This window comes from Uloborus diversus, chromosome 2 (assembly GCF_026930045.1).
Source record: "Uloborus diversus isolate 005 chromosome 2, Udiv.v.3.1, whole genome shotgun sequence".
NCBI classification, from domain to species: Eukaryota; Metazoa; Arthropoda; class Arachnida; order Araneae; family Uloboridae; genus Uloborus; species Uloborus diversus.
The window spans coordinates 164152806-164180652 of NC_072732.1; the positions used below are offsets into that span (position 1 = coordinate 164152806).

At 32.7% G+C, this 27847-nt stretch overlaps 1 protein-coding gene across 4 annotated transcripts in view; it reads right to left on the reverse strand.

Annotated features, from left to right (window-relative positions):
- LOC129216119 (cAMP-dependent protein kinase catalytic subunit alpha-like) overlaps positions 1 to 27604 on the reverse strand; it is a 315436-nt gene extending 287832 nt beyond the window's left edge. For all 4 annotated transcript variants that reach the window (XM_054850272.1, XM_054850274.1, XM_054850271.1 and 1 more), the window contains exon 1: positions 27483 to 27604. The gene's annotated coding sequence lies outside the window, so the exon portion shown is untranslated. The remainder of the gene's footprint in view (positions 1 to 27482) is intronic.
- Between the last annotated feature and the right edge of the window lie 243 nt (positions 27605 to 27847).

The following is a 27847-nucleotide window of genomic DNA, read 5'->3' on the forward strand; positions in this document are numbered from 1 at the left end:
ATAGTCCATACGAAAAATTTTCTTCTAAATAATGAAATTTCAATGATGTATCATTATAGATAATACCGTTTTTACGCCACCACGTACCAGTTATGTAAACTAACTTGGTGCAAGTTTTACGGCAAGAAAGAACATTAAATTTAGATTTGAAATTAATAGTTAATACGTTTTCTAAAGCATTTTGAGATGTGCCATTTTCTTTGCCGGGGTGCTATTTGAAACATCGACTTTCTACAAAAATAATTTTTTGCTCTTGAAAGCTAATGATTTATGCATGCTTCATGGGCAACAAGTACAAATCATTAGTTTTTAAGCTCATGAAAACTTTTTAGAAAGTCAGTACTTCAAGATATGATACACTAGCTGATCCGTGTGAAGTATTCGCACTTGAGAATTGGGTTTCCAAAACCTGGATTTTAAAGTAATATTTTGAATAACAGCGAACATGAGTCTTATTTGTTTATTTTTCGCTAATAGCGGAGGAAAAAAGGTTTTAAAATGATATCTTCCTTTTCGAGCAACAAAATAAATTTAAATCGATACCTCTATTTTGTTAAATTATTTTCAAAATCCGATTTACCATGTTACAATGAATGTTTTGTTTCCTGATATTAACAACAATAAAACTAGCTCAGAATCGTGAAATGAGTTTAGCTTGTATTGATTATTCTTTTTAAACAATTCTAACCCTTAAAAATCGCAATGAGTGGAGATTTCTTTCTATGAAGACAGGGAGAAAAAGCTCAATGATTTAAAACTTGTATCTGTTGCCAGTTTCTATTTGTTAACAGATTAAAAATGTGTAATTAATTTTAATAAACAAGGTTCGTCCCTCCCCCGCCCCCATTATTTTGTAGTTACTCTAAGTTCATATTGCTTGTGAACGTCTCCTCTTTAACATTTTAAGGATGAAACAGATCTACCAAGTTGGGGAGAAATGCAAAGAGAGAAAAAAAAAACATGAAAGCTAAAACAGATCTGACAACTACATGAACTTTCTGACGCATCCAAATTTTACATATTTAATAGTTCAGAGTTGTGTTTTTTTTTTGTGGATTATTATTATCATTATTATTATTATTTTTCATCTTATTGTAATTATTATTGCTTTATTCAAAAACTAGGGTTACACGCACGGCTTTTCCCGCAGTAAAAATTAAAAGGTCATTTGGTTCACCTGTATGCTTACAAATAATAGATGATGAATTTCTCGCCATTATGCTATGTTAATTTACTCGTTCATATTACGGTAATTTGCTCGTCAATGTTATGGTAATTTATTTGTTCACGCTATGTTAATTTACTCGTCCATATTATGGTAATTTACTTATCCATGTTATGGTAATTAACTCGTCCATGTTACGGTAATTTACTCGTCCATGTTGTGATAATTTACTCGTCCATGTTGTGATATTTCGCTCGATAAAATAAGTTTAAAAATGGAATAGAAAAAGAACAAAATGGAATTTTCGAAAAATCGCTTCTAGGTGCTCACCTCTACGCTGCGAACTAATTTTGAGCCAATTTCATGAAAACTGGGGGAACGATCTAAGCGCTATGCGCATAACAGAGATCCAGACATCCAGAGACCACAGGCTTTCAACTTTATTATTAGTAAAGATTAAACTTTAAATTTTAAAACTTCAGCAACATTTAATATGGCAACGTTTGACGAGCAAATAAGCACTTTGTTTTGACCCGCAGAGTAATCGCAAATTCCAGAAGATAATTGTGATGAGACCACATTAAAAATTTGGGTTTTGAAAGTGTTTTTTAAGTTGCTCGTTTAGTTTTTAATTTCATACTAGCTCCTGTTTTAGCTAACATTTGCCAATTAATGTCTATTTCCATGAAATTTTAAAGGAATTAGGCAGAAATTTTATTCTGTTAAAATCCAACGCCAATTTAAAGCTGGCTAGATATTATTTTAACAGAAAGGAGTTTCGATTCACCACTGCACCCCTTTTACGTCACAATATTGAGACAGAAGTATTTAATTCGAAGACCTGACGCCGAACAATCGATGCAAAGATGGGCGAGAAAAGAAGAAATGGCTCATGACAGATGTGATGATGGACGACCGCAGTTATTAAAACCGAATCATTCATAAAGTTCCTCTCCTTTTCAAGAAAATGACCTTCTGTTTCGCGACTTGATTAATGGCTGCTTTTAGGAGTTCATCCCGTAGGTGGTAAATAACTCAATAAATAAACTCGCAACGTGAATTGTAGAACAGCAGATGGTCGATTTGCTTTATTTACATCAACAAACTTTCATGGAGATGAACAAAGTGTTATTTCGTCGATAAGTCATTTTCAACAGCTGCCTTGTGAGGTATTTTTGTTTACAAATGTATACGCTGATCAAACAATTAAAATACATTGTATTTCAAGACATTTTTAATCAAGGAAGTCTGTTTCGGTGTGAACTAATCGTTTTTTTTTTTTTTTTTTTTTCAAAAATGTTGAATTTCTGAATTATTAAAAGCGTTTTTTCTACCAAGAATTGTTTTTTTAATCATGTATATCGAATGAAGAATGAATAATTTCCATTGCTTGCTCCCTAAAATTATGGTTTCCGTTTTAAGTCCGTTATACGTCGACTGAGTAATAATAAAATCCATGTTTTTTCCACCTAATGTAACTCTCACAACCAAAACTGAATATTTGATATTATTTTTACTCTTTTCATAATTTATACGTTATTTTAAATTGGTAGGCATACGTATTTTCTTTACCTCTTTTTTCCCCTTTTCTGATAAACATTTAACATTTTGTGATTAACATTTTGTAAATTATAAGGGGCATTCAAATGAAACGTGGTCACTAGCCTAAAGTAACGGTTACGATTTTATTAACTCAAAAATAGCCGCCAAAACTGTTGGCACATTTATCCCATTGCAACAACAGGAGGTCAATTCCATCTTTGAAGAAGCTCTTTGCTAGTAGGTTGCTATTGGATCCAGGACTGAACCCAGTCTCACACTTCGTCGTTCAATGTGATATCCGCGATGTCCAGTGTGTCATCTGCAAAATAGCTTGTTTTAAGAGGTTCAAAAACATGAAAGTCACACAGTGAAAGGTCTGCACGGTGAAAAGGTGCACGGTGGATGTTCCAGCTCTAGCTTTTCCCACCGAAACTACTGAAATGTTGTCTTCACCGCATTGGCCGTATGTGGACGCCTTTGGACAACATGCCTGGCCGTTTCGACTTAATGGCTCGTCTAAGGCTCTGTAAAGTGGTTTGATAACGCTGAGCATTGGTGGTGGTTCAGGAACTCGACAAGCAGTGGGCCCCCTCCGACAGAGTGGGTCCTTGTGGTCAAAAAAGGACCTGCATCGTAGTGGACGATAACTTGTGTAACCACCTTCTCTCCGGCGTAAAACCACACTGTCACTGTACAACATGAAACGTTGCGCATGCGTCAGTCTCTCTACCAATATATGGTGTCTCCATACATGCAGTTACGTGGTATCGTCTAACGTCTAATGTGAAGTTAAACGCGCTGACCTGGTTTCATTTGAATAAACCTTATAAAACATGATAAATATTTATGATTTTTTATCAGGGCCGTATTCAAGGGGTGCGTTTTTTGAGTTCAAACTCCGGAATGTTTCAAAATCATTCCAAAAAATGCTTTTCAATATACGTTTTTTTCCCTTGAAAAAACTAGTATTATTTTTCCAATTTCATTTCAAAAGTCAAATTTCTATTATTGAACAGATGTACAAACTAGGTGCTGTACCTGCAGTATTTTTTGTATGAATTTATGTTTTTTTTTTTTTTTTTTTGATATTGTGAACATCATTTCTTACAAAACAATGCAGAGTTTTCCTTCTAATTTTGAAGCCCTGACGACCAAAACATCGAACTTCTTTAAATATAAAAGGGACAAATATCTATATTTAATATAATTTTAGCATCTCAAAAAAATTTTTAGGTAGTAGTACTTCGAATGTGCATGCATCAATATGAGTACATGCATCAATTATTTTGAGTTACCGAAAACACGCAAATTATTTAATTGGGGAACAAGGAAGATTAGTAGTGTTCACATGTTTTTTCTTCTTCATTAAACAGAGAGTAGAGACTGGGGATACTTGATCCCCACTTTAATTTTGAATTTTTTTCTCTGCTGCAAATTATCAGTTTTTTTCTCTATCTGACGATATTTTTTTAGTTGAAATTAAACAGAGAGTTTAGGTAAAATATTTTTTTCAATAATTTCATAAAGGGATCATGTATTCCCCACATCAAGGGATACATGATCCATTTATGGGGGATACTTGATCCCACTGCGGAAATACATAGACTTTTCATTAGATTAGCAATTTTATTATGGGTTAGTAGCACCCGCAAGACTTTGCCCGTAGTTGAAAATTTAAAGTTCATTCGGTTCGCCTGCATATTTACAAATAATGGATGACGAATTTCTCGGCAATTGGCTATGTTCATTCGCTCTCCCAATCCACGTCATAATAATTTCGTAATTGACTCGTCCATCTTATTATAATTTTGCTCCGGAAAATGTTCTTAAAATTGAAATAGAAAAAGAACAAAATCGAATTTTCTAAAAATCGCTTCAAGGTGCACACCCCCATGCTACAAACTAACTTTGTGTCAAATTTCATGAAAATCGGTCGAACGGTCTAGGCGCTATGCGCGTCAGAGAGATTCAGACATCCAGACATCCTGACAGAGAGACTTAAAGCTTTATTATTTTTATAAAAATAAAGATTTTAGTTTTCTACATGATGTTCCTAAAAAAATAAGACTATTTATTATTTTTTTATTAGATTATAATAATGTGAGAACAAAATAACATTTTTTTTAAATTCCACTACGACACTTGTAGAAAAAATGCACACAACTTCAGTGACCTTATGATGCTTTTGATCAGTAACTTCTTCTCCAATATAGTTGTGAACAATATATTTTATAAATAAAACTAACATTTTTTTAAAAAGAGTGTAATGAAGCTAAAATTACAACAAATAAAAAAAATAGGATGAAGCACAAAAATCAACTTATTTACTTCTCGTCTTGCAATAATACAATTAAGAGTTTTATCAATTGAATTAATTTTTAAAAAGAAATGTAAGGTATAAGAAAGAAAAGAAAGCATAGCATATGTTTCCAAAACCTGAAAAGTCAAATGCAAACAATTTGTTTGTTGTAGTTCTTAAAGTACCGCCCAACCAAACTGAATGTGTGTAGCTTAACGCATTTTGTCAATTTTTCAGGAAAAATATATGATTAAATACATTACCTTTTCGCTTTAGAAAACTTATTTCAAACTCTATACACCCAACTTTGAGTTCTATCTGCTAATGGATCTACATAATGGGCAACTCACTTTTTTGTTGTAAATCTAACTATAGCAAAATCATTTTTTTTTTCATTCAAACAAAGATTTGACATCTATTTCAACTGTTCAAGCTCATTTGACTGATCAGAGCATAATTCATCAGTTGAGTTAGTTTAGGTTTAGATGTTTGAGGTGTTATGTGAGTTACAATGCCAAACTGATATTTTAATTTTTTAGCATATTTACTGCAGTGATTGTGTAAATCTATTACTCATGCTATAAAAAAATTATGTTAACATGGTTTTGAATGTTTGAAGTTAATGCCAACTAAGTAAACAACAGTTGTAGTGTTTTCATTGTGTTTATATTGTAATATGGATACTTGATCCCTGGGATCACGTATCCCTCTAAACGAAGTGATCAAGTATCCCTAATATGTAATTTTGACAAAAATACTTGTTCTATTATTAACAATCAGTGGCAATTTACTAAAACTATGTCTTAATTATTAAACACTGTCTATACTCTAACATTGCACTTCGGTATTTTTTTAAGATGTATGTAACGGATAATGTAAACTTCAGAATGCTTTCCTAAAAATAAAAAAAAATCCCGTAACACATTCAGACAATCATTTTTTGAGCTAAAAAAAAATGCTTGGAAAAAATCAAAGTGTTGCCAGTTTTTCTCTATAAGTATAACTTTAACATAATTGTCAGGTTTGAAATCTCTACTTCATGATTTTGGTACATTTTTCGCTGTGGGATCATGTATCCCCAGGAATTAACTACCCCCAGTCTCCCCTACGTCGTGTTCATTTGTTTTAAATAAGAATGTTAGAAAAAGCAATAGAATATGCGAATGGCATCAAACTTAATGGGTCATGTAGATTTCATGAGAAGTGTGTTTGGTTTAAACCTCCTCAAAACAAAGGTCTAGTAACGGCCCTCTTTTGGATGATTTCATTGGAACCGTAATTTAAAAATTAAAAAAGAACCCCTCAATTTTGGTCTTTATGGTACATATATATATTTTTACATGCTTTAGCTACTTCTTTAAATAGAGGATACTTAAAGCACGGCCTATCTACATTCTACCTTCAAAAATGAAAAAAAAAAAAAAGCAAAGCAACAAACTGTAATACTAGCATAACTTGAGAAAAAGAAAGGCCGCATCAACAAAATTAGCATAACTCGAGAAAAAGAAAGACTGCAGCAACAAAATTAGCATTACTCCAGAAAAAGAAAGGCTGCGGCAACAAAATTAGCATTACTCGAGAAAAAGAAAGGCTGCAGCAACAAAATTAGCACAACTCGAGAAAAAGAAAGGCCGCATCAACAAAATTAGCATAACTCGAGAAAAAGAAAGACTGCAGCAACAAAATTAGCATTACTCCAGAAAAAGAAAGGCTGCGGCAACAAAATTAGCATTACTCGAGAAAAAGAAAGGCTGCAGCAACAAAATTAGCACAACTCGAGAAAAAGAAAGACTGCAGCAACAAAATTAGCATTACTCGAGAAAAAGAAAGGCTGCAGCAACAAAATTAGCACAACTCGAGAAAAAGAAAGGCCGCATCAGCAAAATTAGCATAACTCGAGAAAAAGAAAGACTGCAGCAACAAAATTAGCATTACTCGAGAAAAAGAAAGGCTGCAGCAACAAAATTAGCATAACTCGAGAAAAAGAAAGGCCGCATCAACAAAATTAGCATAACTCGAGAAAAAGAAAGACTTCAGCAACAAAATTAGCATTACTCGAGAAAAAGAAAGGCTGCAGCAACAAAATTAGCACAACTCGGGAAAAAGAAAGGCTGTAGAAACAAAATTTGCATAACTTGAGAAAAAGAAAGGCTGCAGCAACAAAATTTGAATAGGTAAAGCGCCAGTTGGGGTAAAAGGAAACGGGGAGTAAATGGATGTGAACTCTATAACTACACTTTCTGCAACTTATGAAACTAAATTGCTCGTAAATGAAGATTGGGAAACATACAGAAGAGAAAATTAAAGGTCATATATATATATATATATATATATATATATATATATATATATATATATATATATATATATATACTGGTGTAAGAAATTAAGAGAATTTTCAGATTTGGTCCATTATTTCCAGAACTACTGGACCGATTTCAATGAAATTTGGTATGTACATACATTGAAGCGATACAAACCAAATAGCCATCTAAAATTTAAAATACACACGCATGGTCATAAAAAGCGCTCGTTAGAGTCGGATGGTATAAAACAGCGGTTGCAAAATTGAACAAAAAAAAGGGTTAGTAGGGGGTATGGCCCCCTGTAACAAACCTATAGACCTTGCAGTGTGACTCCATACTTGAAATGAAGTAGTTTATGAGATCCTAGGGCAATTGTTTCCACTCTTTCAACAACGCTGTTCTCAGGCTATGGATGGTCCCCGTAGGGATGTTGCGAGTTGCTATTGTCCTCCCGAGAGCGTCTCAGACATGCTCTATAGGATTGGAGTATAGAGATCTGCTTGGCCAATCTCTCCTGTGAATATCCTCCCGTTCAGGAAATTCATTGACCAGATGAACTTTATGTGGTCTTATGTAAGCACCCATTAAAATTAACTCAAGGCTAATAGTGCGCCTCAAGAGGGAGCGCTGGGCTCTAAGACCACATCCCTTTGCGATGTACTGTTAGTCCTAGGGTAAATTTAATGAATGTTAGCGGAAGGCCACATAGAGCTCTTCTGGTCGACGAATTTCTGGAAGGGAAAGATATTCACTGGAGGATTTAGCCAAGCAGATCTCTAGACTGCAATCCTAAAGAGCATGTCTGGGACGCTCTCGGGATAGCAACGGCAACTCGCAAGACCTCTCCGAGGACTATATCCATAGTCTGAGAATAACGTTGTTGAACGAATGGAAACAATTACTCCAGAATCCCATAAACTACTTAATTTCAAGTATGAAGTCACACTGCAAGGTCTATAGTTTTCTTAAAGGGGGCCATACCCCCATTAACACATTTTGTTGTTCAATTTTGCAAGCGCTGTTTCATACTATCTAACTCTAACGAGTGTTATTTATGATCATGCGTGTGTATTTTAAATCTTGGACGGTTATTTGTTTTGCATTGCTTCAATGTATGTACATACTAAATTTCATTAAAATCTGCCCAGTAGTTCTAGAAATAATTGACCATATATGAAAATTCTCTTAATTTCTTACGCCGATACACACATTATGTATATATATATATATATATATATATATATATATATATATATATATATATATATATATATATATATATATATATATATATATATATATAAGAGAAAAAACAACTTAAGGATATTTAAAGAAGATATTTTTCCCTCAAGAGACTGAACTGCTAAATAAATACTTCACAATTCTTCTTCGTCCAAAGTTTTAAAGTAAAAAATTTACTGAAATTTCACTCGGAAATTGGGAAGTTTCTGCCAAATTGAGCAAAGAAATCCAATTTAACTTTTCTTGAAAACAATTTCAAATAACATTCAAGCACTGTCTGATGAACCAATTGCTTTGGTTTAAACGATCTGTGCAAAAGGGCTACTATCTGAATCTTTTTTAAGAAAATAGTCGTTAAACTTTTAAAGCTTGGGAGAATTCTGATAAATAAGTGAAAGTCGTTGAATTATTTTCCAAAATCATTCGCGAGGTTCATTCTTATGCTTGCCTTCTCAATTGCGTAATCGATTTAAAATGCTTTTTAGTACTTTAGTACTAAATTAAAACTACCTTTCTTTGCACAAAATTTTCGAATTTTATTTTATTGCTTTAGAACACTTTGGTAACAAATCCGTTGTGTGTGCGTGGTAATGTTCCAACAATTACGGTAAACTTTAAATTGCATGAATCATAACTTTTATTTCCATGTTTATAAAACAAAATGCCACAAGAAAGAAAGGAAAAAAATAGGTACGACTTCATCTTGTATTATAAATAAAAATAAAAATACAGCGTAATCCATGAATTATATTAATTTATTAAGCGGTATCCACTCGGCGATGCTTTTTCAAAGAATTTAAAGGAGGTCAATCAATAAAAAAGCCCCCTCCCACCCCGTGCAATGCACAAAAACCATTTTCTTTTACTGAAATGCGAACACACACTTTAAAAAACCTATAACATTTTCTTCGCAATTTTAAATATTTTTCAAAATAAATTTTAAAAAGGCATTAAATTACGTTTACAGTAGCTTTAACCGTAAAATATTCCGCCAGATCTACTGCTTATCGCCTAACTCGCCAAGTGACCACGCTTCCGCAGCTCGGATGGTTAGCGAGCGAAGCGAACTCCAATTGTTTTAACGAAATTCAATTTTTTTTAGCGAAAAGCTTTGAAATAAAATCCCGCTCTGTCCGCTCCCCCAGCAGAAAAAGTAAGTAATTAAAAACACAGTACATCTAAAACGAAAGGAAGATATAGTTTCCCGTCCCCCGTATTATAAAGAATTTAACTCAAATACTCAAAGTAATTTATACAACATAAATTATTCCGCACAGCATTCTTTAAAGAAAAAAAAAATAAATAAAATGTGAATTGCAAATGCAACGAAAGGAAAAGATATTCATAGCGTCTTTTCAATTAAAATAATTAAAATTAATTTTGCCTAAAATAAGTTCAGTAAAACGTAAATTGGGAAATGGAAAAATTTAGATAAAATAATGTACCATGACAATGATGAAAACCATCTCTAAATGCTAAAAAAGCAAAAAAAGAAAGAAAAAATGTGAAAATGCTCTCGTTTGAGAAAAGGAAAAAGAAAAACTTTACCCTGAATAAAGTAAGAAATAACAACGTCAAATTCACATATTGCATATCACTGCAGACACGTGTTTCGGCGTTACAAGGAACGCCTTTTTCGATGCAAAAAAGTAATGAGTTTGTGGATAAAAGGATGTGCTTTTGTCAATGTCTTTTCATCCATAAGCTTATTACTTTTTTGGCATTGAAAAAGGCGTTCCTTGTAACGCCGAAGCACGTGTCTGCAGTAATCTGCAATTTGTGCTTTCTGACGTTGTTATTTTTTACTTTATTCTTCAGCACAAAGGTATATATTTATCTTCACCCTGGATGTTCGCTAATCGTGTTCAAATTCGTTGCATCAAAAAATATAAAACAAAATTAAAAATCGTAGATTTTATTGAATTAAAATGCCCAATAAACAAAATGGAAAGTGAGTCAGAGCTAACTGCTAACTTCATTCGAATATGACCTACGTGAAGTGATGACGTCAAATTTCTACAGTCTCGGCCTAGTGTAAAAGTAATATCTAATTGTTTTTTGTGTCTTATGTCATTCTTGTATGCGTTTCTTGCTTGTTTTTAGCTTTTTTTTTTTAATTTTTTTCACTTACTATTGTAAGCTTCATGTTTTACTTTGTGGTGCATGTGGAATTTTGAAACCTATTACATTAAAAAAAAAATTGAGTTTAGCCTAGTATGTTCGCTAAATTAGTAGAGCTCATATCTCGTGTTATAATTAATTAAAAGAAATAGAAATAACTTCTTGTAAAGAAAAAAAAGCTCTATCTAATGGCAGAAAAAGAAAAGGTGAGAAGGTGAAATTCTTTGTCGCCCCTCCCATTTGATGAAGTACCTGAAATTTTAGCTTAAAAAGCAAATTAAAAAAAAACATTCGAAATTTAGGAAAGAGGCTTTGAAGTGCAAACTTCAGGGGTACGTTGAAATTTTTTACCAAATTTCAAAGCTGTTCTTGCTATGATGGGGTATCCTGGGTATCCCGCACAAACAGCAAAGAAACATTGTCTACTTTATAAATATAGATGCCTCAAATATTTCAAGAGATTTGAATTCTTTCCGTCTTCAGTGCTAATAAATGTATGGAGTTTCTTCAGAAAAGTAATTTTAACGCTTTTGTTTCATATTCATCTTCCAAAAAAAAAGAAGATTCAATGTACTAAACTTTGTTCCAAAAAATAAGGAAGGAAATAAGTTTTACCAGTATTAGTTTTTAATAAAACATAAAACACCTCAATTTCAATACAACAGCCTTCTATAAGACTTTCTTCTGTAATTTTTTGGGGAACAATCTCTTTTTAAAGACCAGCAGTAATTTGGCATCGTGTGACGGTCCCATACTCTGGTACCTTTCCTCCATTACTTTTAGATTCTCGTGGAGAAGCTCTTCCTTATTATAATTTCCTAAATAATCCGGAAATGTATCCAGTTGATTGTGAAAAAAGTGTAACTTGATACTCATATTTGCTCCTAAAATCTTTGTCAATATTTTTTGTACCATTTCCTTGTGGTTTGGTGCTTTATTGTTACTAAGGAAATTTTCTACTACCAATTAAAAAAATTCTCAATCGATTTTGTATGAATTAGAACCAACATTCGGCAAATAAAACAAATATTCATGCATGGCAACTTATCCAGATGCACATTGTATGTACTTTAATTTTGTCATACAACCTAGATCTCGAAGGTTCTGCTGAGTGTAGGGATCACGTGATGCTTGTATGCGCGAAAAAAAAAAATGCGCAGGAATCAAGTTATGACAGGAAACAAATTTTCTTAGTAGCAAGCCGTTTCCTATTGTTTAAAATAAAAGATACACAAAAACATAAAAACTGGAGCACATTCAGGGCTTTCGTAATTGTATTCGTGAACTTGAAAACCTAGAAATTTACAAAAATATTCAGGGTTATAAACAAATATTATTTTTTTATAGAGCTGTGTTATTATCCACCTTGTATGACAGTATATTGAACCTTGTTAAATAGAGCGAAAAATTAAACCTATCCCCTTAAAATGTTTGCTGTGACTCAATGTAAAGAAATTAGAATGAATAATACATCTACACATTTATTTTAAATAAGTAACAGATGAAATTTAATAATAATAAGGAAATCCTAAGATAGAAAATTTGTTTTCAACAACTTTTGAGTTAAAAACTTCTCTGATTTTAGCAGTGTTTGCACATAAGCATCGATGCATAACGCTTCAATCCCAAACACATATTATTTTGTGCTGCCATTTAGATCACTTTAAAAGAATGCACAAACAATTTCAGAACAATAGTCTTTTTTTCTCTATTTTTCTCCAAAATTACAGACTGATTCAAACTGCGATAAATTCTTTTTTTTCCTTCATCTTTTTTGTCTGAAATTATACGAAATCCTCTGTTTCATAAGTGCTTTTGTTAAAAACTGCACACCGCTCAATTCCTTCGAACTAATTGCTGTTCGACATAAAGAGAAAGAAAATATCAAATTATTTTAAATAATTGATGTCATATAAAACGTTCAAGAAAATTATGTAGATTTCGTACAATTAGCACTTTACAGAAAATGAAAACACGTCAATAATTTAATCTAGGGTTTAAAGGGGTGATATTTTTTTCATTGAGATCTGAACAAAGTTAAAACCTCTGATTAAACTAACGTCAATCATTTTGAAATAGTCTAATAATTTAAACCTAACTTAAATGGTTATGTGCATGGATTAAGATTTCTTTCAAGCTTATAACATTGTAAAATCATTTATTTCCGCAAGGCCGTCTTAATCGCGAAAATTAAGGTCCGAAAAATATTTTGTTTGTAAACTTACGGTTCTGTGTGTGTGTTTATATAAAATTCCCGAAATTTTCAGCTCACAAAATCACCGATACCTTCATTTTTGCGAAAATTACGGTACACGAAAATATGTGTATTTACAGTAAATAAAGTACTCAGCAGACGAACTTAGAAATTAGTTACAGAATGCTTAAAATACAATAATTCGAACAATTTACATGCCACCGATTGTAAATATTAGCGAAAATGCTTTTTCACACTTAAACTAAGCAGTCAAAGAAACACAGTTCGTGTGACAAGTTAATTGCAAACGAAGAAATAAATTTTACAAATGCACAATTTATGCCGTAGAGCTGTTTTAAAATTCAATAAAATACCTTAGCCTTTTGACCACGTCAAATACTAAAACTTGTCGTGTAGGTGTTGCTATACAGCAGGATTTAGAAAAATGTTACAATGAAAGTCAAAATAGAAGCGCAACTTTAAACGCATTTTACTCAAAACTTTTTAATGTTCACTTACATCCCTTTGCTTATCTCTGCCTCATTTATAGTTCAGCTACAGTGGTGTCAGACTGACGCGTCAAAAATATACTATAAATTTTTTTAGATTACTATAATTTACTGTGTGGTCTTTGCAGGAATTGTACATTTAATCAAAATAAAACTCGAATGTTTGGCGCACTTATAGTTCCGTTCTCGCTGTCATAACTTAAAATTATAATTTAACTGAATATAATTTTTTTAACTCTACAAAATTTTGATCCGGATTAACCAGAGATCCCAATAAACGGTGGCCGGGTAAACGAGGTTGTACTGTAAAATGCAAATGAAAATTATAAAAAAAGAAACTTGGTATTCGTCTCTAAAAACAAATGCTTTTAGCAAGTTCTTATTCGGTTCGTACAGACGGTGACAGGCCACTCAAAAAGTACAATAAACTTTGAGTAGTTCGAGTGAAAACACCTGTTATGTCATAAGGATATGGAAACAGACGGTATTTCCATTCCTCTCAACAGAGAATTGGAGGAGAAAAATTTTCGCTGCTTCTTAGATTACGAAAACATAGTTAAATATTCTTGGTAGGCTAATTGAATGTGGTTAAAAGGTCAGCATTAATTTCCCAGGTTATTCGAAACTATAATTTACTTCTTTCTTTAACAAGAATCCCCCCTCCCCCACTTTCTCTCAAAAAAGTTCAGATCAGTTTCGCAGTACTTTACTTCACGAGTACAGTAGTGCCTCGTTTATCCGGCTCCCGTTTATCCGAAATTTACAGTTAATCCGGATGAAATTTGCAGAGGTAAAAAATATATATATTCACTTAAATAGTAACTTTAAGTTATGATAACAAGAACGGAACTATAAGTACGCCAGACATTTGCTGTTTTATTTTGATGAAATGGGTTTAACTCCTGCATAGATCACACAATAAATTTTAGTACTAAAAAACTTCTTTGCGTACTTTGGTGCGTCAATCCGCTATCACTACAGCTGAACTATAAATGACAAAGTGTTTGCGCGAAACGATCCTATGTAATTTTGTTGCAAAACGCTGTATGTTGCTGTAATAAAAGATAAGTCTACTTGTTTAGGAACTTGTTTTGCTTACTTTAGTTTCACAATTCTAGCACATCCCTGGTCTAAATGTAAAAGCATCAAAATAAAGGTGGATAGTTTGTCCAAAAGTGTTTTGACTTTAATTTTAAGTAATTGATAGTGGAGAACCCCAGACTGCCTATTTGTGCCTGAATATTACGCTATTACCTTTCCACCTCCACCGTTTTCATTTTTCTAGTTTATTTCAATGAACTAGAAAAAGCTTTTCAGATAAGTTTGTCTGCATGCTCAGACTATTTCTTCTCTGTTTTTCATTAATTCATTGGTTACTTCCACTCACTTTATTGCACGTTGATATTTTGACTTAAAACAATTTTTTTTCCTTAATTCCGTGAGTTCCGTGCAGTATTTTTAATGTTATTTCGTATCAAGTGAGAATAGTTGCTTTATTTATATTTTTTAACCGATATCACCTAAGTTTTACAACTGATTAATGAGCAAGCTCACAATCGGAAATGAGTTATAATGCACTCTATTCACTGCAAAGTTTCCGTTTAATATTCCACAGTCTTTGTAAATTTTGTTGTTTTATTTCTTAGTAAGTATATTTCTTAGTAAGTTTCTTTCTTTCTTTTTTAAATTTTTATAATCGACTTCGCCTGAATTTAATAAATGATTTTTACCAAGCTTGAAATCAGAACACTTAATAAATTCTTGTTAGCTGAAGAACTTTCCTTTAAATATTTCACACACTGATTTCGAGAAAACAGTTTTTAGAAATTCTCTCTCCATAACATCTATAATCAACATTCTTTTATTAATACATTCGACAATAATAGTACGTCAAAACTTCATCTCCACTTTATTTCAATATCTCAGCAGTGCCTGCTGTTTATGATCAGCAATGTATTGCAAAACAAGAAGCCTAGCCATCTCCTTAGGCGCTTTTCATTATGAAAACAGAAACGACATATTTGATTCACCCATCCTAACGATACACAGAAACTATCAATGGGAACGAATTGCGCCTTATTTCCTGGCTGGCAACCTCAAGGGACAAGGAGTTACCATCGCGCAATCGGAGAAAAGAATGGATACAGGGGCGGTATCGATCGCTTGGGGAGTTGGTTCTTTGCTCTTTTTAACTTGTTGCTCAGCACGCGCTATTAGTGTTTTCCGAGTAATATTACACAAAGCACACGGAGTAGGAGGAACGGGTGGTGAGGAAGTACTTTCAGTGTAATTGTTAACTGAAAACCTGGAGAGGGTAAAAGAAAAGGGGTTCTATGTCCTTTCTCTTTCCTTAATGACCCTGAAAGAGCTGAAGCGACGCTGAGAGTTCAACTGTTCTTATTCCAGCCGGTATTCTTTCTTCCTTTTTAGAACTGGGAGGACGAAAGAATGGCTGATGATGAGGAGCTTTCATTATTAACTAGATCTTGGAGCGAGTACAATAAATGGGGCTGTTTCTGGCTTCATCAGAAGATCGTGGATAGCATATCAATCGATTCTAACGTTAGTATCTGTATGTTGTCTTGTGTGGTCTATGTAGAGCCGCTATATATACAGGTCGACGCATCAGCTTAAGTTTAGCCATTTTGGATCGGATTTTCCATTGTTGCAGAACTAGGGTTACCGCAACAAAGTTTCGGGTTTTGCCAAATTGGCCAAAAATAATTTCTTATTTAATAAATATTCCACGTGCTGCTAATAATCGCTCGCTGTGAACAATCACGGAACGCAATAACTCGCCAGAAAAGTCAACCACTCAAACCCGCCCTCCGATCCAAAATGGCTGATCTTAAGCTGATGCGTCTGCTCGTATATATAGGGGCCTTAGGTCTATCCTTAGAGCAGGAGTTAATAAATGGAGAGAGCAAGTTCAATCATTGGCTTAGCAAAAGCTGGCTCAAAGACCCCAAGTCACGTGTGATTCAACAACGAAGAATGCTTGGCACGCTTTGTGTGAAACAAGCGAAAGAAACCTGATTTCTTCCTTTGCTTTGCTTTACAATCAATCAAGTGACTTTGAGGTCTTAGCTTCATGAATGAAAGTCTTCACTCCCTCCGTTTTATCTCTTCTCAATGGGTCTATCTTATGGTACGGTCACCGACTTTCGCTCAAATGACTCGTTTTCGATCCCGGGCTAGAGAAGAACCTACCGCACCTCCCGTGCTATATGGATGCTTCAATTGCCAAATGGATTAACTCCACTTTAAAGAAAAAATCCTCATTTCGGCTTTAATAGTGCTTTATCAATGCTTAGCATGTGAATTTATATTAAAGTTTTGGTTCAGTACATTTCTGACCATGTGATGGCAGAAAATGTAACACGAGGGCCATTTGTATGTACTCCTATGGATAACACCATCTTCTTCATGTATGTATGTACTCCTATGGATAACACCATCTTCCTATGGATATGTACTCCTCCTATGGATAACACCATCTATGGATAGTACTCCTATGGTTTTTATTTTTGGAACATCATTTGATTCAGTCACGCGTTTTTCCAGCTAATTTGTTCTGTTTGGTGCATTACATTAAAAAAAAAAAGGTTTTATGAACTACTGTATGGTCTATGGGTTTGTTTGTCGTAATTAGTTCATCAGCGTTTCTTAAGATTCACTCTGACATGCATTGGGTATGAATCACTTGTAATTAAAATAGCTTTCCCCTTTTCACTTTACTTTAAAATAAATGAAAGTTAAAAACACTTTTTTGGTTGACGCTTTGTATGAAATTATCACTCAGCAGTTCCATAACAAACATATTAAATACGATTTCTCTCTTAAACATTCAATTAGAAAATTTGTCTTTCAAACGAGGACGTCAGTTTTATTTGCTCTTGCATTATGAATTTTCAAACGTTGATTCAATAAATAAGCACCATTGCTTCACTGCAAATAGGATCCAAAACTTTTACGATGTCATTTAAATTTTTCCTCAGCAAAAATTTAAAGATCTATAAACTATGGTATAAAATTTTACATAATTTAGAAATTTAGCTACAAACACATAGTTTTTTTTTTTTCAATTTAAAGCACTGCAGTTATACCATTATATTTAAACTAAAAATGAATGAACTTTGAAAGAATAATAAAGCACTCTCCATAAAGTAAAGATATTTCTGAACTAGAAAGATTCTTCGGAATTTTTTCGAAATACTCGCATAATTTTCCCTTTTCTTATTTGTGGTTGCAATACTTTGACCTAAATGATTATTTCACCAATATTTTTTTCTATGAAATATGAAGTATAAATAAGTGCAAATAAGCAGCGAAAATAAAAAAAACTTACAAAACCAAAGTTAAAAAACATTAAAATCATTCCTCAGCAGGCACGTAGCTAGAACTTTGTTAAGGGGGGTGTCCAAGGTTGCACGAACTTCAAAAGGGAGGCATGCTAAAACAGACTTAGTAGCTCATATTTACGTTAAAAAAATAAATCCAATTAAAACTAATTAGAAGAATATGATAATTAACTAAAATTAATTAACTAATTGAAATTGATAGAGCAATTAGTTAGAATTAGTTAACAAAAATTTTATATTAAGTGGCAAAGAAATTATTGTCTGTTTATAAAATTAACATTAAACTCAAAGTTATGCCATACTAAGTTTCCAAACATGGATAGAAAAATTCCATCACATAAGCTTCCTCTATCCTGATGCTTTGAAAATGAGTGATAATAATTCCTATTAATAAAAAGTTCACAATAAAAGAAAATCGGAAAACGGACACTGTTCTAGGGATTACTTGGAAAATGCAGGTGATAATTTAATAAGATATTAAATCTTTGTTTTATATTTCAACAAAATATGTACAAGTCATTTTATTTGAAAAAATAAAGAAATCTATATCTATCGAGTCGAATGTATAACTGTATGAATGCTATATAACGTAATTCCGCCACTCTGTTCGATTTGAACAAGATTTCTGGCAAAATTCAACCATCCTCTCGACGAAAATATTAGCAAGGTTTCATTTAAAAAACTGGAACTAGTTCTTTATTTATTTACGTTTATAACATTCTCTTGATAAAACGAAATTGAATGAAATTTCTAATTTTATCCGTTTTCTTATTATCATATCTAACCATCATTTAAAAGCTCGAACAAACTATTAACTCTTTGAGGGACGGAGACTTCCTTTGCTGCAATCATTTGAAAAAAAAAGGCGTATTGACGTTTTTTTTTATCATTATTATTTTTTTTTGCAACAATTTGGTAAATAATTATTTACCAATTCGTTTTTCTTTCTAATGGGGCTTCGTTAGAGGCTTTAGCTTTTTCGGACATAGTGCGAACCACCGATATGCCATCTAGTCTTTCATATGCTACCATTAAGGCGCGGATGTGACTGGCACAGGAAATTTTGATGCCGAGTTTCCACCAGATGCCAGACACTTGAGCTCTTTGCGATGCGAAACTGCACTAGGGATTTAATTTTGTCAAACCAAACGAATACCTGAGAGATCTTTTACCTGACGAGTAATGGAATGTATAATGAATGAGATTAAGCATCTATGTATTTTTATTTTAACAACATTTTGGAAAAAATGTAAATGATTGCTTTTTATAAATGTTTTTTTATAAGGTCATGACTGATTTGAACATTATTGGCAATTTTCCTCTGATGTTTTCAATTTGATGCTTCATTTAAAAGATCAAGAGGAGGCATTGCACCCACCTATCTCACCACCAAACACGAGTTCTGTTTATTCTGCTAATACAAAAAACTTCTGTACAAATCAGTCTTTTTCAAATTAAAAAAATAACTGTAAACAACTACAGGGAAAATGGCAATATGCTCTGTTACGAATTATCGTGACACTATTTGATTATAACCTGATTACTTTACTGTCTTTATTAGCAGTAAGCAAGTGTAGACTCGAAAATTTCATAATTTGAAGTCAAACGTCAAATTTTGATCATTAAGGTAGTCTTCGTCCCGTTTGCGATAATACAGCAGCATCAAATTAGATACATTTTCAACAATATGTATGCATAAAGCTAGCCAATTTTTGGAAACAAAACTTATAGGTTTCTCATAGCCTCAGTTTGCAAATTTTTTTCTCCTCAGTCATCTGATGTTCCAAAGTCTAAAGACAATCTTTTGTAAAAACTTTTTGAATAATTGTGGTTAAAAATCCAGTAATGATTTAAATCAATCTTCTAAAATTAATATAACAATAATAACGCTTCTGATTCTTTCATTTTCAAATTGGTATAACTTCCATTATAGGAGTAATTTTGTAATCATCCTGTATTCGCGAAAGCATATCATATTTTATAACGTAGGTATTGACTTTTTTTTCGTTCTTTTATGTGATGTTAGTAAAATATATTCTAGTGCAAGAAATAGCAAGTAATTTTATCTTGAAGAAATTAAAAGTTAAAAAAAAAAACTAATACAGAAGTGAAAAACACAAGAAAATTTACCTCGCATTCAACTTTTTTTAATTTTTTGCTTGTAAAGCAGTAAATAGCAGAAATTTTCACCTGATAATTTATAGTTAAATGCACATGTCAGTTTATGTTACGTTTAATGCTACCTTCGCAATTTACTAATGATGGATGCATAGATGCTTACTAAATAATTCCTAAGTACAAAGACGGTAAATAACAATCAGAAAATTTATTCCTATGAAGCAAATATAAATATGCTTTACTTGAAAAACGGAACAACATCGAAGAAAGATTTTGTTCTTCTGTTGAAAGTAACTAACGGCTCTTTTCTTGGCACCATAGACTCACAATTCAGTAAGACTTAAAAGTACGAATTTCAAATAATTACTTTTAAATTACATGTGTTAATATGGCCAAACTTGCAATTTCATAAACTGATCAGAGTAAAATATTCGAATAATTTTCAATTTCATTCTTCGCTTTATAAAATTTTGATACAGCGAAAAGTAATTTCGTTGCCTCAACTTCAAATTTTATTTATTCACTTACTTTACCTTCAAACACAAATTCTTTTTGGGCATTTAATATGTTTCATGGTCATGTTTAAATATTGGGTGGAAAAACATCCGTAAAAAATCTAGTTTGTTTCTCAGAAAGGAGAGAGAAGTTTCTCAATGTTATCTTGAGCTAAAAATAAGACACAAATTTTCAAAAAAAAAAAAAAGCTAACTTTTTTTCAGGATTACAGTTCAAAAGTTGTAAGTTTCTGGGGACATAAGTAATCTATTATTGTTAAAAATAAACTAAAAGTTTAAATAAGATTATTAATCAAAATATAAAATGAATCTGAAATGAATCATCCCAAAAATATAAACATCAAAAATAAATTAATTAATAATTAATGTTCATTTTTTCTCATCCTCAAACACACGAAATGTGCAGAATTTCTTTTTCGTTTCTGTCTGAACTTAATTATTAAATGGGAAAACACATTAGCACATAAAATTGCTCGTATTGTTAAGAAACCATTAAAAAGGAACTACAACTTACCTAGTTTGTGTAAACTTAATTTTCTTCTGATTACAAATTTGTTCTAGATATGTTTCCTATACGTGTGTAGTAGAAAAATGCTGTGTGTTAAAACAGAAAATAATAGGAATTTCAATTACTGATTCACCACAGATGCACCCCACTCTAGCTGTTCTTCGTGCAGCCGATTAATGGAAATATTTAAGGGGAAAATACCGGTTTTTGTAAAATTTTTCTCTTTTGAAAAGTTTTTGTTGACGTGAGGTGCAACAACTGACAAAAAGCAGACAGTGGTCTTTCGGGAAGGGGGGAGGGGGGGTCCGGACCCCATGGACCCACCCCTTGGCTACGTCCTTGTCCCCAGAATGTTTATAGGAACAATATTTAAGTGTACATTCCGTTCTTAAAAAATATAATGTAATAGGTACAAAAAACGACTTAACTGAACCTATATATGTGAGAAAAAAGTACAGTAAATGTAGAGAATATATAAATGTAGATTTAATATGTCGCAATTGTCGCGGATTCAAGATTCAAAACTGATCATAAACTAGTATGTTGTGGCTATCACGAAACTTTCTTCTATATTTTTCCTTTTTCTGATCCCTCTCCATGCTTGACGACGAAGCAATATTCCTAACAAAAACAAAATTACACATGCAAAAACTTGACGACCATCCCAATGTCTGAAATATTGTAAAAACAAAGAGCGAAAATTGAAAGTTACTTTAAAAACTTTACTTGAATTAATTACAAATATTTTATTTATTAACAAACATAAGATGGCAACAGTTAAAAATTTTAAATCATTGAGATAATATTTCCGATCATTTCCATACAATTAAAATCACGAGAAATACGCAGACGACAATCGATTACGATTTATCTTTCTTATTGTTGCATTAATAAAACTATTTTTATTCGCAAAAAAAAAAAAAAATCAACACCTCTTGGAGCGATTGGAGTCAAAATTGAACCAAAGCCTGTTTACGTATGGATTCACATATATTCCAAATTTCAACCAGAACGTAGCATTACTTCTTGAGATAGGGCACTCAAAATGGAAAAAAAGAACGGGCGATTGCGCTACCCTCTTTTTAGCTGTTGACACCAAAATAAAATCAGCTCTTATACCCACTAAGGGCTACTTGTCAAAAAAATTTTGTTTGATTCCGTTCGTTATTTCTTGAGATACAGCAGTCACAATTGACGACAAAAAACGTTCTATAACTCAACCCCCGTTTGAGCTATTGACACCAAAATTGAATCAGCACCTGCTCCTGTTAGGGGCAACATATAGACCAAATTGTGTTTGATTCCACCAGTTACTTCCTGAGGAATAGCAAGCACGCGTAACTCAAAAAACGTCCCATTGCTCCACCCCCCTTGGAGGAATTCGCGCCAAATACCAATGGGCACAAGTTCACATAGGGGCACATATGTGTACCAAATTTCGTTCAATTTCATGCAGTAGTTTTTGCTGTAGAGCGGCCACAAAAAACTGGTCACACACAGACGTGACACACATACACACACACATACACACACACACACACACAGACAGACAAAATTAGTCGAAATGGACTCAGCACACCTCAAAACGTTCGAATCCGTCAAAATTCGAAATTCGAAAATTTGCACGAATCCAATACTTTCTTCTATATATTAGATATAGAGGAAAGTAAAAATGTTTACGCTATAGACAAAGAGGCCTCCAAACGTTCATTGGGACGGATTCAAATGTTAAATCCGCAACTTTAAAACTTAAAGAAAATTGATGTTGTCTTCTCTTGCTATCTTTCTTCCTTTTTTTTTTTAGGAAGAAAGGGGTGGGGTCTTAAAATGTAATAAATGTAACTAAGTAAATATATGTGCAAAAGGAACAAAGTAATGGTATAAAGTTGTAAGAGAGGATCCTCTTAGATTGTTGCAAACAGGCGAAGAAAAGAATTTCAAAGATGCAACAGCACGGCGAGCTGTGCTCTTAACATTACTGCCAATTTTGAAACGGTAGTTTATGTATATGTAAGAACTGCTATGACCCCCCCCCCCCAAGGGTAAATTCTGGCTGAGCTAGTGCGAAGATGATCGAGAGAAATTTCTCCATTGTTTTAAATAATGCTCTACGGGAGCCTCGCCAAGTATCTCCACGTTGAATATTTAGTTTGGCGGCTCGTTGGCAGACAAAGATGTCGCCAATTTGTCAACAAATGGTCGCCAATTTATGCATCACTTCCGTTTCAATATGTGCTTTTAATCATTTTACCTTCATCGCACTGCAAGAAACGTAAGTTAAATGTTAAAACAAAAGAAACTAGTTTTAAAGAGCACGTTAATCAAGCGAAAATGACAGAAAAGTAACAGCTATTGTGAAACCTCAAATATCACTTTCGTCATTTTTTTCTCTAATTGATGCTGTAAAATTCCTTGATTTTGCATGCAATGCTTATGTGTAAAAAAACAACATTTTTTTTTAAAGATTTCGATTAAAATGTCATTTATTGTAATAACTAAAAAAAAAAAAAGTTGCTACTGTAAAAACACTTACTTTCGTGAGCCGTCAATTTCGCGAAAATAAAGAAATCGGTGATTTACGAGCTGAAAATTTTGCGAATCTCTACATAGTATAAAATGAAGTGTCCAAAAAGCGTCTGTTTGTTTGAACTCGCAAAACTCGAGAACTACCCGGCCGATTTCGCTGAAATTTTCACAATTTGTTCCTTTAAGTCCTGAAAAGGTTTGCAGACCAGTTCGAAAAAAATTCGATGAATAGTTCTTTTTTTATTCCAATTTAGGCCCAATTTTCACATAAATTCCCGAATATGGGGGTTAAAAATTACTCGCAATCAGTAATATTATATATCGTTGGAAAGGGAAGATTTTTCCGCGTTCTACGCAATTTGTTCCAACGCTCTAACTTAATTGCGGCAAGAGTTATTTACGTTTTTAGCTCGAATTTCTTTAGGCTTAACTGAAATTTAGGCACTACTTTCTTCATTAAATTTATCAATAAAAAGTGAATGAATTGTCCTACAGTTTTCGTTTTGACACCATTGAAATGAGCTACCTTTTTTACTCCAGATCTAACTCGACTTATGGTCGGAAGTTTAATTATCTATCTACATTAGAAAAAAAGTTACAAGCGAATTAAATGAAGTTCAAAAATCTGTTCTGTATTCAAGTTTTTAACCATTTTCTTTTGCGTTTCCACGGTAACGCTTTTTGAATCCATTGTTTCTATCTTTCTCATTTTTAATTCTGAAACTTATTTTATTTTGTGTTTCCATAGTTACGCTTTTAAATCCATCTTTCTCATTTTATTTTAATTTTTTAGAAGTATTTGAATATCGGTCGTCATTGCTTGGAGTTGAAATTTTCCATGATGATTTTTTTTTCTTTTATTTATGCCTGATTGTTGAATATCAGGCCACTTGACACTTGACACAATTTTTGTTTTCAAAATAGACCGGGCAATGCCGGACAACGCGGCTAGTTTTATATAAGCGGAATTGAAAGTTGGAAAAGCCGTGTTAAAAAGAGGTTTCGCGAGACTCAAATTAGAGTATGAAATCTGGTATACTTACTGGATTGAACATGAAGTTTTCTGTTGTTGAGAAGAGCATGAATTTCTAGTAACTGCAAGTACTTACAAAACCACCAGAGTAAAAAACATTAAAATCACACCTCAGAATTTTGATAAGAACCAATACTGCCTGGCATCTTTTGCCCGGCAGTATTAGACTGCGTACTATATGAAAGGAGTTTGTAATGTTAACTTTACAACAGAACTTATCTCCATAGACATCAACCAAAGAAACTCTAGGTGTTGTTCAGTGTGCGGCAACTATCTTAGTCGGCATCGCGTATGCATCGTGCTGATGGAAACGTTGAGTATCGGTTGTAACCAGGACTACCGAGTCTTAGTCGGTCATTTTCTCGCAACTTTACCAGAGATTTGCTGAGTCGGACTGATTTCGAGTTAAAAGAGTCGGAGTGAAAGCGTCTAAAATTCCCGGAGTCGGAATCGGTCATTTTCCCGCAACTTTACCAGAGATTTACTTAGTCGGACTGATTTCCGGTTAAAGGATTCGGAGTGCAAGCTTCTAAAATTCCCGGAGTTAGTCATTTTCCCTCCGGTTCCGCAGCTCTGGTTGTAACATTATAAATTGCTTCCATCTAGCACGCAATTTGTACTAATTTTGCTCAAAAAAGCTTTCTCATTAATCAATGCCTTGAAGCACTTGCCCCCACCGTTTCCGGATATAGGTTTATATGCAATTATCACTTCTTTAGATATAATTTACATTCTCTGAAAGTTTGTTTCTGTATTTTTGAGACACTGTAATTCTTTCTTTTTTAGTATATCGTCAACTTGCGCTTTAATTAAAATATTGAACATCGTTTTTCTATGACTAATTAAGAAATCCAGATTATACACAAAGGTTAAACCACCAGTAATGTACAACCAGCATTGCACTAGTAGTTAACTTTTAAACACCTATTTAAAAATTTGATTAAAATGGTATTTAGGTCCTTTTTTTTCATGTCCTATTTTACTCAACACTATGCAATGGTGTTTAAATTTCAAGTGCTAACGTTTTCAGCTTATTTTTTTATAACTGGCAACTAACTGGTGATTTTACCATTGATCAAAAATTTTTTGATTAACAGCAGGAAGTCAAATTTAAAAGATATTGATACATTTGGAGCCTGATCAAGAAATGCTTGCTTTTAACAGCGATGTCTTTTGCTTGAGGAAAGCAACACAATTAGATAAGTTTACAATGAAATTTCGTACATGTTTTTCTCAGGGCATGATAAATCCTGTCTTGTGAACATGGAAATAAAAGAATCCGTTTTCACTCGCATACGAACGAAAAATTGTCATTGAACATTTCGGTTTAACTACTTTGTTTCCATTAAGGTATTGTGCTCAAAGTAAAAATCCATTAAGTGAGAGTAATTCAACTCACCCTATAAAAATGTAAGTAAAATGTGTGGAGAGTTTCGATTTTAATCAATCATCGGTTAATGTTAAGGATTATTAACCCAACAGATTTGTTTCACAGTATTAAACCATTAGCATTTAAAAGGATTGTCTAAAATTTAGATGTTCTGGTTTAAAAACAAATAAAATATAAAATCGTAAACTAATCAACCGTCAGAGCGTAAACTAAGTTGAAAAAAAGCCAAATTTAAGAATTTTGCCAGATTTTTACTTCAGTCGTTTTCTTACAAAAACTAACAAATTTCCAATAAAAAATTATTTTGGAAAGTAACACTAATAAGATGCTATTTTTTAAGATTCAGTTTTGATGAGTAATTAAAGTTGATATCCACTAACTATAAAAAAAAAGGAAAGCAGAAAATTCAGATAAATTTTTAAATTAGGTTTATGGTAGTACATTTTTTAATGATGATTTTTTTCCAATCTGTTTGAAATCTGATCGTCTTATTGTGCAAGAATTTTATGCAAGGTAGGAAGGGTGAGGGCCACCAGAAAGAAACTCTGTTCTTCATTTTTGGAGATGAGCGGAAAAAGACGAAACTCACATTTTTCGATTTTTTTCAATTATTTTCAGCAGGAGTCTTCTTACATTTCATTCAAAATTTTTCTTATTTGATGATTTGTTTTTTAGGAGTCTTTTTCCATTCTACAATTCAAAAAGATTTAAAGAACATTAAGATTTAACGAAAAAACTGTGAAACCCTGCTGAAAAATGCGATAAGAATGGATTGCATTTCTGCAATAAATGATTGTTTCGAAAATGCAAAGTAGATTTTTTTTGCAAGAGGTATTGTGTTAAAAACGTTATCAGAAATTCTTTTAAAGAGAAAAATTCAATTATATCTAAAAGCAATGCTGTAAAACATTAGAAATATTTCAAGTAATATTTCATATATGTACCATCTTAATTATTTGAGGTATAAAAGAAAAATCAACAGAATATAATTTTTCATTTTTCTTTTTGTGAAGTTAAGAAATTAATTGTTCATTTTAGTTATTTTTAAAACTTCAGTTAGTTTTGAAAATATGAGTTTAGTTTTGTAAAATCAATGTATAAAACCACTTAATGCAAGAAAAACGAATAAAAATATAAGCTTTGCAATTTATGCTCATTAAATAAGAAAAGAAGAATTTAAGCTCCAACAGGTTGCAAACCATCATAAGCTAACAAATAAAAAAGTACCTTTATAGTAAAAAGTAAAAGTATAATCAATAACATCAACGTAAAAAAGCACACATTTGCAAATAGTTTTTCTTTCTTTTTTTTTTCTTTAACATTATTGATCATACTTTTCATCGTAAGTTATTTAAAATATAAAATGTATATGCTGCCGTAAACTCATTTTATGAATTTTTAAAGAAAGCTGGAAATATATAAATGGCGTTTTACTAACAGCATGCATTTGAAGTGACTTTTCCTCCAGTTTAAATTATCCCCTGATAAATTTGCATAAACAAAAATATGATTTTTTACATTCAGAACAACTCTGTCAAAAGCACGCTTCTTTCCCTAATCACAATTACAAACGCGTCCAAGATAAAATAGATGCATCAAGTTAAGGTTTTTCATAAAAATTTTTGCAAAGGTACAGAGAGGAATTTCTCTTACCTTTAATACCTGTCGAAGAGAAGAACAAAAAAGCGCGTAATCCTCAGGTCGTCTCAAGATGAAAACCTACCGATGTTTCACAAACGCTTCGCCAGGACTTCTCTTAGCGATGAGGCAATTGTTGCACTGGATAGGTATCCGAACGACGCTTCGGATGCGAGCGTCGCCAAATTCCGATTTCGCCAAAAATTATGCCAAGCTCCAAATGATTTTTCGTTCGTATAACGAGATTTTTGTGAGCGTATCCGCTTTTCTGAAGATTCTCTGCATCTAAAGAGCGGAAGATGAAATTAGCGAAGTTTTCAAATAGCAGGTCTTTATGAGTTTTATGTCTTTCAAAATTAGTCGTGTAGTGTAAGAGAAAA